Below are 15,506 nucleotides of genomic sequence, written 5' to 3' on the forward strand. Positions count from 1 at the left end.
TGAAGGCAATGAACTCAATGCTGCATTGCCAATAACCTTCGACGCCTCCAAGTTACTGCAATCTTAGATGGAGGGATGGGAGTGAGAATTGTTACCAAACAATGCTGGGAAAAATGGGGGGCACCCACCATGGATGACATGACATCACAGGTAAAACTCGTTGATGGAGCCACCACTAGACCCATTGGTCTATTTAATGATTAAAGAAAAAGATCCTTGGAACTACCTTTTGCCACACCTTTGTGGTGATGAACTTTGATTGATAGCTAGTTTCATATGACTCTATCCTTGGACGATGCTTCATGAGGGGAACTAAAATGATCCATGACTAGGATACCGACTACATCTACATTCGAAGGAAAGATCAGATAGTTAAGATCAACCTATGCACGTGGAAGGTATATCCCATGAGCGGCCAACTCTTTGCAGAGGACTCAATAACAACTAGCAGATCCAGTCTAGTCCACCTATAACTCAAATTTAGGAATTTTGGAAAATATGCACAATTTTGGGACAATTCTTTGTTAGATCCAATACAATATGCAAGATTTATTATATGATGTTCTCAACAAGCATTTGAATAATGTGATATGAATTATATACTATTGTACATTTGTATAACAAGTATATATGATGTTGGTGGGATGTAAATTTGCCTGCACACACACACACACACACATGCACACCAAAAATTAAGTTTGTTTATATCACATAGCCTCCAGTTGACCATCAAACACAGAAACTTTAACAAAGAAAGGATATTCAATGTAACTTTAAGTTGTAAGAAAGACTAGGTGATAGAATTAAAAAGATCACCATCTGTAATTGAATAAAAATTCTTGAACAATGGGTGAACCATAAATTTAAAAGCTTAAGAAAGCCTTACAATCTAAATAATGATTAAACTATGAGTTTGGTAGATTCATACAACATTGCTAAAAGATTACGAAGCTAGTTGTCCATGTGCTAACAAATCATTCTTGCTCAACTGCACTGACGTGTGATGGTGCCTCACTTTCATGTTGATTCAATTGATTCTGTTTGACCTTGAGTATATAGCCTTTGGAATCTTGATTTTCTCTGGAAGTCGTCCACCCTTGGGCTTCCATGCCCAAATGATGCAGCTAGTGTCTTCCCAGTGCTGAGGATCATTTCTGTTCTCTCGCCACCAATACTTGTTCCAGCAATCCTTATAAACCTCCACATCACTTGCATTCTTCTTCTTAGAAATTGGTGCCCCAATATTGTATCTGAACTAGGTAGTTGATCGAGTTGTTGTTTTGATCAACATCACTTGTTGTCACTCCCAACCATATTGGGTAATTTGCATCACAAGGTTGTACAAGCATAAAATCTCCTTTAGACACATCAAGAGTTGGGTTGAACTCTTCAGCAGGTCTGCTATGCATTGGACCACAATAATGGTCCTCATTTACATCAAACCCTTCATCTACATTATCCTCCACTTGAAGGTTAAGAGGCTCAACTTTTTCGCATACACTCCTTGGCCAAAAGTCATGAAATCCAATGTCTTCCCTTGCACTAGGGGTTTGCATGTTTAGCATAAGATTCTCCCAATAGGCAAGGACCGGATTGATCCACTTAGCATAATCACTTTGGTCTCCTTTCTCTTACAAGTGCTCTTTCCACCAATTCACATGTTTTTTAAGCCCTCCACAACCTTCTCATTTTCCTTAACATACTCAAAGGGTGGCAATACTTTTGGAAAACCTTCAGGAAGCATGGGTCCTCCCTGGTCATTTCTCTTCCATAACTCTATACCACTTTCTGGTAACCAATCAACATTTTTGGGGTGTACTTTGTATTGCATCAAAGGTATTCCATCACTCATATAGAACCTAAATTGCAATGGCTTAAAATGTCCAATCAAGCTATCGGCTCCATCATGTAAGCATCCCTTGACAAAACCTTTGAAGTCTGCCACCTTTTGTAGGAGAAAGGGTGTTGGATGCATGCTAACACACTCATTAAAGATCTTCATCAAATGTGGAAATGTGAAAATGGTTTGTTTCCTCAACTTCTCAGAGAAGCGACTAAACAATGCAGCATCAATATCTTCATGAGTATGACCAACCATAAGAAAACCAAGCTGCACCATGTCAAACACTCCTCATGCAACCGATAGGGATAGATAGGCAAATACATAACGGTTCTTATTTTCAGAACCACAATTGTCAAGTTGCAACAACAACGTCCTTGGCAATCTCTTGAAAAATGTCCTTGAATTTGATGGCATTAAACTTGAGGCATTTCCATTGCCCCTATCCTGCACATGTGTGTTAGTCTGAAAGACTGACTGCATATGTGAAGAACAATTTTCCTCTGTATCCACATTTGTTTCTGTCTCTGCATCTGCATCCTCAATGCTCTGCTTGCAATATGCGTTTGTCTCCTTCAGCACTTCCATTTGCTGATACAGGGCCATAGTATACAAAACACAATAAAAAAGATCTATTCGTGGTTCAGCATCTGAGTTTTGTGAGCTCAAGTCACCATACATGTGTTGCTCTCCTCTTTCTAGGTTTCTTAGACATTTTGAGAGAGATTAAATTGTGAAGTTGGGATCACTTGGCCATAACCCCAACGCAAAGTGACCATAAGCTGTTTGTCCATGTCCATGAGTGAGCATTCCTGTTAAGGATACTGGAAGCCTCTCAACCCCATTGAGAGATTTAGGAACTTGTTTAATTTGTGGTATGGCAGTCTTGCTCTGGTCCATCTTATCATGTATAATACACAAATACCTGTTTGGGTTCATTTCGGAAGAGCTCCTCCAAGCATAGTATAGATTTCTACAACTCATTTGTTGCAACATGTGTGCCCTTCTTTGTGCCATGTATCTGGCATGCTCCTCTTGATTTTTTGTTGATTCCAACTTGACCTTGATTGCTATACAAATGTCACATTTTGAGAAGGTGTTGGTTTTTAATAAACTAACTGTCTTGAACTCTGTGTTCCACAATCTTGAGAATGATGGTTGTGACAGTGGCCGGTATTCGAATGAGACAAGTGTGTCATTCACTTCACGCAATATGTCCACCTGCTTGTACATTGCTGGTAGAACACGTTGGGTCTCGCAGGCTCCATGCATAGTTGTCCTTGACCTATGCGGCATTTGATCGGCATTATTATCTATGAAGCCTTGTATGATTGATTTTGCCATCTCAACATGTGTCATGCCCTTCCGTATTATCCCACTATTGCCATGACTGACATTACATGCACCATTCAAGAACTTCTTTCTAAGCCTATAGTACATTGACTTACCGATGCCATGCATTACATACCATGCTTTACTACAAACCTTCTTCCCATCAAATGTGAACTCAAAGCACTCATCATCTTGACCTTGTCTATAGGCCATGCCCATGCAATCTAGTACAAATGTGTATCGTGTACTATAGCTCTATCCCCAAAAGTGTACCCTAGCTTGCATGATTTTGGATCTATCTCCAAATTGACAACATCGGTTCTCACAACAATCAATGGTTGCGACGTGAATGTTTGCAACATCACATTTTTTGCTAGCTGCATGGGTTTTATCGTAATTTTTCATTACCCTTACCCTATGGACATAGCTCCTTTTCTTATTTTTTCCTTCAATGATATCATAGTAGTTAGTGATCATGGCATCATGGTGTCTGTCACATCAGAACTATCGCCATCATTGCCCTCTACATCGTCATCCTCTTTTTCATCACTTGAATTGTTTAGGCTGTCAATATTTTTTTGCATGAAGTGATCTTGAATACCCTCATCAATAGAAGAAGATTCTGTGTCCTTCACTAATGGTTCACCATTCTCAAATGTGAGTTGCCTGATCGGCCAACTAACCAAATTTAGACCTGAAACACAAGTTGAACTTGGATGAAAAGATCCTTCTATAATGACACCCAAGCTACTCTCCCCTAGTTCTGTACAATTTATAGCCTCGTATGGGTGGACCAGCAATACTACTCCATTGCCAAGTTTTGTAGATTTGTTGTCATCCCAGAGGATGACACTTTTCTCTTTCCAGCTCTCCCTATCTATAAAGTGATCTTCTTGATCAACAAGAAGTTCCGCAAAATTATCCTCTTTGGTATTAGTAATGTCTCTGTCCATAACAAGGTTGACCAATGTCCATTTGATGATGCTTCCAACTGCTTGAGACATTGTTCTTGCATCCATTGTGGCAAATGGAATGAGAAATGTGTCATCAAAGCTCTGTTGAACATGTATTGTTGCACATGTCTCACCGATGAATTGAAAACCACATGTTTGAGATGCATCAAAGCTTTGTTGAACATGTATTGCTGCACATGTCTCACCAATGAATTGAAAACCACATGTTTGAGATGCATCAATGGAATGAATAACCCCACCTGCCTTCCTTGCAGAACCATTAATGAGAAACACTGAAGCACCTTGTTTTAGGCCCTGCAATCCCTGAGAAAATCAAAATCTCAATAAGAAAGATTGAAGCGATGTTTTTACGATAGTATACAAAACTATAAATGTAATTCAATCTCAACATGAGTTCAGGCTCCAACCAAAGTTTGAATCTCACCTATCAATGCTAGTTTGCTAGGAGGCTAGGCTCCATCTAAAGCTTGAGCCTTGCCTGCATATGCTAGCTTGTTAGTAGGAGGCTCCATGAGTCTCACCATCATATGTTAGTTTGCTAGGAGGCTCCAGTTAAAGTTATCATCCTCATTTGCATCATATATTAGTTTGCATATGTTAGCTAGAAGGGTTGGCTCCTCCAACAAAAGTTTGCAACAAAAGTTTGAGCCTCACCCGCGGATGCTAGTTCGCTTCTAGGAAGCTGAAAGTAAAGTTTGAACCTCACCCATAGATGCTAGTTTGCTTGGAGACTCCAACCAAAGTTTGAGCCTCACCTTCATATGCTAGTTTGCTATTAAGAGGTCCCAATTGAAGTGATAATCCTCACCTCATGTATATGCTAGTTTCCCAAGAGGTAGGCTTCATCACCCTCTGCATCTGGCCACACCGTTTCATTGGGATATTGAGTCAAGGTATGGTGTCAATTAGCCATCAATGTTTCATAGCTACAAAAGGCAAAGGTGAGTGGTTACAACAGCAGCAAAGGCAAAGAGAAAGCAATAGAGAGAAACAATATGCTAGTGAAGAGAATGTGACATGGAAATGAGCAAATGGACATTGGATTTGAGACTCTTCTCCTTCGTGAGACTCAAACTCAAGTTTGAGCCATTGTGCATTATATAGATTTTAGTTGAATTTTTAATCGCATAGTTTATAAGTATATTTGGGTGTATGGGGAAAGAGGGAAGAAAAGAAGAAATCTCAAGCTCAAAGTCAAGCTCAAGGCTCAAACTTGAGTTTGAGCCCTGTCTATTACACAAGTAAGTAGGAATAGAGAGGGAAGCTAGGATAATCCCATAGAACAACAAGTGGGGTGTGGGTGAAGATGGGTATATAAACAAAAGTGAAAGTAACTATAATCAAAAGACCTAGGCTTGGGCTTGGGCTTGGGGAAGAAACTGAAACCGAACTTTCTGCCGCACTTCTCGGGCAATGCTGCTCGGCCACTACAAGACAATGCTGCCATACATGTGATAAATTAGGGGCGCGTGTATGGTCGCGCATGTATTTGAATAGAATCGAGCGCGTGTATTTTGGCATTTAAATTCGCGTGTATATTGGCATCTATAAGCGCGTGTATATACACGTAATAATACACGCATTAATACATGCATCAATACACGCTTGGTAGAGAAAAATTGAATTCCTTTACAAAATTAAAAACTATTTTCTTTAAACCATCTCATAGTACATTACAGTATATATCATTACACAATCGCACTACATGCATTTACAATAATGAAATATATTCAAAAATAAATCATGAGATGATAATTAAAAGACAACACATACAATAGAAATGTCACCAATTTAGAACGATACAGTGACGGATTGGTTAGGGTTCGATCTCATCTTCAATAAGATCCATCCTTGCCAAACGATCAACATCAATATCCATTTGATCAATTTGTAAGGCTACGATTAAATTTATTCCACTATCGATATTCTGTCCATTGATAATGGTATCGATGTCCTGATTATCCTCATCAACATCACCATCATCCTCAATGGTAGGGTCATTCTCATGATCATGAGAAATGGCACGCTCATCCTCATTATCATGATCATCTCTTATTTCTTGATCATCGATCACAACATCTTCATTGGCATGTTCAACATCATCTTCATTGCGGCTTGTTACATCCTCCATATGCTCCATATCAGTGAATGTATTATACATCACTTTGGAACGTGGTGCAATAGGGATGACGTACCACCATTTAATGTCATGCACCATTGGTAGTAGATAGATAACCTACTCAAATACACATATTGCAGTAATTAATTAGCATATCAAAAGTCAAGGGGTACGCGAGCTTAGATATATATGTACATGAAACACATTAGTAAAAAAATGCATACTTGCTCACATTGTTGTGGCAATACGAGCCTATCTTTCTTTGTTTGCCAAAACTTTGTAGAGTCAATAGTTACATAGCCACTTGCATGGCATTTTATCGTTGCATTAGGCCCTTTTTCCACCACGTTCATTTGTCATTTGACATCCAAAACATACACAAAGAAGCGATGAAAGTCAAGCCTAAATATGTCTTGGATTGTGCCACAATAATCATCCATTTTTCCATTAGCTCCCTCAAAGCTACTAATGACACCACAATCTTGTGTATTCCTCTTTTCATCAATTCTTTGTGTTTGAAAATGCTTGCCTTCACACCATATAGCATTGAACATAGTGCACTGGACCAAAATAGAAGCAATATTTGTGTAAGCAATGTGAATAAATATTAAAAGCAAATCACTTACAACTAATGCAAAACATTAGTTCTATGTACCTTTAACATGCATCCTCGTGCATACTCCCATTGTTCCGTCGTGATATGCAGCCCCTCGTCGCTCTCTGCTCTCTCCATTTCCTCATGCAACCAATCAACATGGATATCATTCGGAAGTATTGCTAGATGCTTAGGGTACGCCTTACGAGAGCCATGTTACCTCCGAAAGAGAGCTCTTTCTGCTTGCCTTTTTGTCTTTGCATCCTCATATCTTGTAACCCATCTGCTCATCACATAAGGATGCACGTGAAATTGAGATCATCAATCAATGTTCTGTCAATTACTTTACTCTGTCCTTTTCCTTGAGGCATAATAGAGGTCATCCTCAAGTCCTCTTCATTGCTCCATAGTCGTGGCAAAGAGCTGTCCACCTGACCAAGAAATTCTGAAATATATACAAGAGACTCTTGTATCAACCAACCCTCGGCCATGCTTCCTTCAGGCCTTGCACTTTGCCTCACAAAGTCTTTTAAGGTCTTCATGAAGCGCTCTAGGAAGAATATCCAACGTGCATGCACAGTGCCACATAGAGCGATTTCGTCCACTAAATGCACAATGAGATGTAGTTGACTTGTGAGAATGGTTCGCGAAAAAGTCTCCTCTACCAAACAAACCACCTCCACTGCCATAACACGCGCATCATCCAACGTGGCTGGATCAATTGCTTTGGAACTAACATATCTGAAAATTAAATAAATAGTACGTTATACCTCATGCACGTTCATTTTGCAAGGTATAATGAAGGGTGATCTGACATGGGTTTTACATACCTCACAAGCTCGCCCATCTTATAAATACATTTTTTCAAACTCTTATTTGCACAATGGTCGATGCTAGTAGGTAGTATGAACTGCGCACATAAGAGCACATGTATGTATGGTTTATGGCATTACAAAATTTAATTTCAACATACAAGACTTGGAAAACACTTACTTGGAGCATCTTGTGCCAATCGTGGGACTTCAACCCATATAGTTGCTCAACGCCTCTTTTCTTAGTGGTTGTAAAGGCTCCCTTCAATGATCTCATGCATCCAGTGGGAGTACGCAAAGTGGTGATGGCCTGCTTTACCTGCTTCTCCTCTTTCTTTGATATAATCCATGGTGCAGACAGAAGACGAACGTGTCCACCCTCCTCTCGTGGCCAAGCTTTGACGCATACGTCCTGCGACCCGTAAGTCCTCACGTACGCTAACATTGTCTCGTTTACCAATAACATGTTCCCAAATACCTGATCCCACATTCTTGAAGATGTTCATGGGATCAAGAAGATAGTTGATCTTAAGATGGGTCCAATATGGTAGCCGAAAAAAATGGAGTACCTACACAAGGGATTGCTCTATGTGACCTTTAATCCAATTAGAGACTACACAAAACAAGATTTAAAAACATTACTATACCTGTTCATGCCATCTGGAGGAAGAATATTTGTGGACTCCCAAATACGCTTCCAATCTTTTGCACGAAGTGTTTGTGGAGGAATGTTACTCTTACTAGCAACATATTTAGGATGATCTGAGGGGAGAAATCAATGATGATTATCGAATATGGTCTTACACAAACCGTCAGCATACTCATGTCTAATAACGAAGAGCCACAAACAGGACATGCATGTTTACCCGATGTTTTTTAATTTGGATACCATGAGTCATTTGAATACCATCAATTTACATCTACTCACCTCTAAACCTATTTGATTCCATTCTCCATACATGGAGATGTGATTCAAGGTAATTCGACGTGCTCGTACAATGCATCCTTGACATCGATTACACATACATTTGATCCGTTGTCCCAACCACACATCGCGATTACGATAACGCATTGTCTCATCTTCCCCAGAATTACTTGAGGAGGTTGATGACATCCTATGTACAAACCAAAAAACACAAAATCATAATATGTTTTTAATGAAAGTATAAAAATCGCGTGTATTAACGCGACTATTTTCTAAAAATTGCGTGTATCAACGCGGCTATTTCCTAAAAATCGTGTGTATCAACGCAGGTAATTCCTGAAAATCGCGTGTATAAACGCGGCTAATTTATCATACACGCGAAAATACACGCGTTTCTACACGCGACGACCTGTTTAAACTAAAAATAACCCACCTTCCCCAAATAAACATTTTGAACTAACATATCTGCTCTCTTTCGTTTTCGCCTCTTCCAACAGACACTAATAACGCAAGGAGGGAGCTGAGAAGGAGCACACACGGGTGAAGGAAACCGACCAAGAAAGAAGACTCACTTTTTCAGAGGTGAGTCAGTTTGTCCTTTGCCTTGTCTCCTTCCTCAGATTTGTCCTCAGATTTGTTTATGCTATTTTCTCTTTGCTTTTTGGGTTTGTCTCCGTCCTTTTGCTTCTCTAGTTGCGATTTTGGGTGAACGATTCTGACAGGGGCGACAGTGGGCCTTTTATAAGGACATATTGTCGGAGGTCGATCGCTTTCAAAAAAAGTTTTACGCAGGTCGTGAAATGCATGTATATCTACGTGTATCCTGTCTGCACAGACTGTTCACGCGGATATACACACGTTTCTGGACGGGTGTATACACACGTTTTTGGACGGGTGTATACACGCGTTTCTGGACGAGTGTATACACGAGACTGTGTTTCCTGTTTCTATGGTTTGCACGCTGATAGGTGACTTGGATGATGATATTTGTGTGAATCAAGAGACAGCCCATGATGTACATGAGGATTATTTTTGCCGATTCTTTATGGATATTCCAGGTTCTTCATCCAATCCATTTATGTACAGCAATTGGCTGATGGAGATGCTAAATCATTTTGGGCGCCATCCTGGTCCAGTTGAGCTTACAGAGTACATGTATGCCCATCCCCCTCCTTCCATGCCTGGTGTCTATACCCCTACCGCGAGTATCCAGGGCACTCCACTGCCGTCTATGCCTACGAGTCTATGCCTACGAGTTCGACGAGACGGCATGCACTCCACTGCCATTTATGCCTACGAGTCCGACGAGACGGCATGCAGCTTCTCCTCTTCCACGCCCACTCAGGAGACATACCTCGTCCCAGACACACTCACGCACACCCTCCCAAACACCGTCACGTCAGGGCTTACAGCCACCATCACGTACTCCCTTAGAGCCACCGTCACGTCAGGGCTCACAGCCACCATCACGTAGACAATCCCCCAGTCATGACTCCACCCGCAGCAATAGGAAGAGTGGGAGTGGAGGATGCAGCGGGTGCTTTGGTGGAGGAGGTAGTAGGGCACGCGGTGAGAGAGGAGATAGAGAGACAAGAGTTAGAGGAGACAGTTCGAAAGAGGAGGAGATGAGAGAGGTGGAGGGAGTGATCTGCTATGATGTGATGGATAGGGGCAGGATAGTGATGGATGCGAGGGGGAGAGAGGTAATGGAGTACATGCGTGGGGTAGTATCAAACTTGTATAGAAATTGTTTTATTAAATTTAAAGATCAAAATAGCCGATTAGTTGGGGAGGTGATAGAGGCTGTACATAGTCGGTACCCCAATCCCCCACATGCTACATTCTCGGATGTATGGGGAAGGATGCAAATAAGGGAGATCTTAAGTAATAAAAGATCTCACCTTAAAAAACTCGCGTACGATGATGGGCTAAATGTAGCTGCGGGTGGCTATCCTGCCGAGAAACCTGCCACTGTGCACAAACGCGAGTGGAAGGAGGCAAAGAAACGAGCAGAGGTTGGCGTGAAGAGCAGGCACCATGTGGAGGCACGACGGATCCAGATGAAGACCATTGGATCTTCGCATTTCGGATCTGGCGACGTCAAGTCATGGGAGGCAGAGTTCGTAAGTATCTTGCCACTTTATTTGATTGTTTACTTAATTCATTGATTCTATGATTGTTTTAATCTTACAAATTGTATTGATTATGATACAGTGACGGGTTACGGGGAGGAAGCCCACAACCCACGATACCGCATATGCTCGCTGGCATAGCAGACGTGACACGTGGGCCATCTTTAGAGCCGAGGGACGTATTACGGACGCGCAGTTTGAGATGGCCATGAGACCATACGGTCGACAGGTACTTGAAAACTCTAAACGAATGATTTTGGTTTATTGAATTACATATATATATACTTATATACTATATATTACTTGAACAGGCACAAGCTACTAATGATCCACCCGCCACCAATGCAGAGGGTGGACGTGAGCACTACTCATCGGACATTCTGATCGATTTGAGCTCATCTAAGCATGGAGGGAGCACCGAGTCATCATCTGGGTCTGAGTAGAACTCAGACTTATAGTATCACATTCCATATTGAGGATGTGGTTGTATATATTTTTTTGTAAACTGAAGCCATGGGCTACTTCGACATATGGACTCCCTTGTATATATGTGTGAAATTTTGATAGTAATATTGAATCGTGAATCGATAGTATTGCATTCATGTCTGTCTTGAATCGTGTATTGACAATGTATGCATTCATGTTGTTCTTGTCTTAATCTTCCTCGTGGATATGTTCTTCGTGGATGGTCCAATGCATAAAAAAAAATAATCCAGAGAGTGTTATTGGGTGCCCTCCTTCACCTCAGCGCACTCCCTACCGCCTCCTCCTCTCCCGTGCCCCGTCCAACGACGCCCCCGCCCTGCACGGCCCCTCCTCCGCCTCATCGCACTCCCCAGCCCACCATCGGGCCCCGGTGGCCCCCTCTCCTCCGCCCCCGGCGGCGGCCTTCTTCGGCGTAGCACATGCCGCCGCCCCCGACGGCCCAAATTTGAAATTCAAAATTTTTCCCCTTCCCCCCAAATTTGAAATCCAAATTCAAAAAAAAAATATCGCCTCCCCCCCACCGACCTTCACAAAATTTTCGCCTTCCGCCTTCCCCCGACCTCACACAAAAAAGCGGCCGACCTCGCATTTGAACCAGACAAAAGGACCTGCGAACCCTATAGCAATTCTATGTTGTGAGTGAACGCGATTCTGTGTGGTGAGCGTGCAGTGCTCGTTATCACCATCGCGCATGCCGTCGTACGCAATAATCATCTTTATTTCCTATCTCTGAAGTGCTCACTCAGCCCTGCGTTTCAAACAGTTTCTTTTCCTCCCACAATCGACACGTCTGCGTTGGTTCCAACCTCTGTTTCTTGCAAAACCGTCCCGCCCACACGCCATCGGATACTTCAAGCATCCGTCACGTCTGTGCGACATCGAAGACTTTTGTGTGCTCACAGGAATGGAAGCTAGCAGAGCGCCCGCTACCTCGCAACCACATGGTGCACCAATCTTTACTCTGGATGCTCTCGAAACAACAACTCAAGCTAAAAGTGTTACTCCTAGAATTAAGGTGGATAAAACCTTCGAATTGAGTAACAAAGAAGCAGTAAAATGGTTTGTGGATAGCTACGATGCTAGTGCAAACTTCAAAGAGTCGTCCATTTGTTTCTGTCTCAAGGTGATACATCATATGGAGATATGGGGATTGTGGTAGGTGCTAAGGATGATGTGGATGCAAGAGCAAACCCATGCTTCACATGCACTGTATTGCCAGAAGGAGAAACAACAAAAGCAAATAAGTTTTACTTATCATTGGACACTTTTCACCCAGCAGACATGACTGGCAGTAAACTAGGAAAGGACAATTCTATTGTAAAGCTAGGATTGAAGATCATTGACTTTTCCAATCAAGAAGACTCAGGGGTGGATGATGTGGAGGACCTGGTGAAAGCGGTGAGGCATGCAAAGAAGGCTTTAGATTCACGAAAAAAGTCCATACCTGAAAAGGAGACAACAACCACTCAAGTTAGGAAAATTGTGGAGAAAAAAGGTAGGGCCATAGTGAAGAGTGCACTTGAAGCATCTACAAATGCTGGTGCAACTTCTTCAAAACATAAAAAGGAGGGTGACAAAATAAAAGTCCTTGATGTAAGCACAATAGCAGCTGAAGACATGGCAAGCTCTCACGTGCAAGAAGAGGAGCAAGCACTTGCAAAGAAGAGAAAGGCAAAGCACTCTTCAAAGGTTCAAGAAATCTCTTCAAAGAGGTAAAGGACAAAACCAGTAAGTGGTTCAAAGGAGATAGATGCGTCCGATGACGAGCTAATGGAGATTGAGACTCTAAACAAGGACAGTAAAGCAATTATCTTATTAGAAATAAAGAAGGGATATTATCCCTTTGGTCTAAATGAGTTCTTCAGCATTGATGTGATGAAATGTTATCCTGCCCCTTCAAACTATGTGTATAGAAGGTTAAATAAGGATTGGGTTCGTATTTTGACCCAAGACTTTATTGAGGACCCAAAGCAAGAGGAGATACTTGCAATTTTGATGCCCTGTAATCGTGCTATGAAACAACCCCTTGATAAACTCGCAAAAGAAGATATTCATAAAGTTGAATATTGGATTATCTCTGGTCAACACTCCATTAGTGCTGGCAAAAGCTTGCAGGCTCTAAATATGGCTAAAGCGACCCCTCAACTGCGTCAGCAATTTAGGTTCAGGAGATCAAAGATAATTGTAAATTGCCCGCCCAAGATTTCTTGTGACATTTCCAAGGATGCAAATTTATCTGTTGCAAAGTGAATGCAAAAGGAGCCATTCCTCGATCAACTTCTACAAGCTCGAGCACAATGGCATGCAAACGGTCATCCTAGTAAACCTTTGCCTGGTGTCAATCAACCCAATATGGATGAGTCTTGGAAGGTACTCTTATGATTCTTTGCTATATCTTGGTAAATCATAGACATACATTACTTCTTCTTTACTTTTCATAATATCTTTTATGGATCTATAGTTTCAAGTGTAGCAGCGGCATAAGAAAGATGCATGTGAGGCTTCTTCTCAAACTACGTAAACTTAATAGTTTGGTTTGAAATTGAACTTCAAGCCTCACCTCTCTATGATGGTATAGCACTTGCATATTTAATTGTGGCTCGAACTTAAGTTGGAGCCTCACTTGCAAGTGCTAGATTTGCATACGGAGGTGACGCTCAAACCTAAGATCGAGCATCACCATTATATACTAGTTTAGCACTGGCAAGTGAGGCTCAAACTCAAGTTTGAGCATAAGCTCCAAATGATTGAAAACCCATAGATACATGATTCCTCCTAATATTTTGTGATATCTATAGTGAGGGGGCTAACTTCTTACTTTGCAACTTTGCAGGCCTTTGTGGAGACCACGGAGCACACACTACATAAGAATTTTATCAAAAATGATTTACATTTGCTTCTATGTGATGATGATGTATGGCATAATTGGGTTAAGATCATGAGGATATATGCAAAAGGCTTGCTACCACAAATACAAAGGGCAAAACTCAAACTAAAGGTCTTGATCAAAATCCCAAACTGCCAACTTTGAAGAGTGGGCAAAGTCAACAGACAGGCACCAGGAACAATCACACTAGGCCCAACATTGTTTAGGTGCATTTTAGGCCTTCAAAAGAGTGAAGTTTTGGACATTCAAACAGCACTTCTTGACAAGAGAATATTGGTTAAAAAGGGAAAGCAAACCCATCAAAGAATGGATATGGAGGAGATAGCTTGGAAGCTAAAAACAGATCGAGTTCTCAAAGATGCAATAACCGCCTTCTATTTTGATCTGACAAGGGAAAAGATGACTTGGGAATAGGTGTGTGAGACATATAAGCTAGGGGAGTATGAGTATAATCAATTGAGGAGCTACAGCCAGTCCTTTGTTAGGGATGCTCTCAATCGTTCCAAAAAGAAATCCTTCACTTCCAAAAAGTGTAGTAACTTTACTGAATCACCTATATAGAGCATCTATGGATATTGTATCTCAACAAGAGTCTATTCCTTGGACAATTAGGGGGGTGGGTTTTGATATAGCAAAGATTATAGCCTTCTGTAGTAGTGAAGAGCATGTACCATTTCAACTGGCAAATCATGGACCTACATGGTACAAAGGAGCAGCTCTCGTCGTCGTCAGAATTTTTCTCCAAGTTGGCACTTTCTTTGAACACACTAAACTCACAATATGAATATATTCTTGTGTGTTTTGTTGATTTCATCACCATTGAAATGCTTATCGAAGGGATTTCTAGCCAGTCAACAAAGGTGCACTATGAATTTGGCGTGATCCACACACAAAAAGATGATGCCTAGACATCTGGAACAGTTGAGATTACAACTGTTATTCTTTTCATCAAAAAGGTTGACAAGTTTGAGGCCATTAATAAGGTTCTCACAAAAAATGTATTCATCTCAGGCTCTAGTGGCCAAAATAGAGAATTCATCGACAGACGGTCTCATCACAGGGTTTTGTCCTGAACACAGCTATGTTGTAGAGATATATTGTGGTGGAGTTGTGCTAGAGGAGAGCTTGCTAAAGAAGAGACGATGTATTTCTTTATGCAAAGATGATTTGGAAGCGATGGCATTAGAATCAAAGTGCTCTGCTCTTTTAGACGGTCACCCGTCCTTGCAAGAGTGGTGTGGTGCAAGTGGCGACACAAAAAAGCAAACACTAGATGATGCAGAAAAAGAGAACCTTCAAAATCTTCACATTGACGACCCGCCAAGTACAGAAGAGGAGGAAGACGAAGATGATGATATTGACAACAAAAATGACACAAATGATGATAAAGAAGTTGGGGATGCT

Source organism: Cibotium barometz, chromosome 6, assembly GCF_041138505.1.
Source record: "Cibotium barometz isolate CiBa-2024 chromosome 6, ASM4113850v1, whole genome shotgun sequence".
Lineage (NCBI taxonomy): Eukaryota > Viridiplantae > Streptophyta > Polypodiopsida > Cyatheales > Cibotiaceae > Cibotium > Cibotium barometz.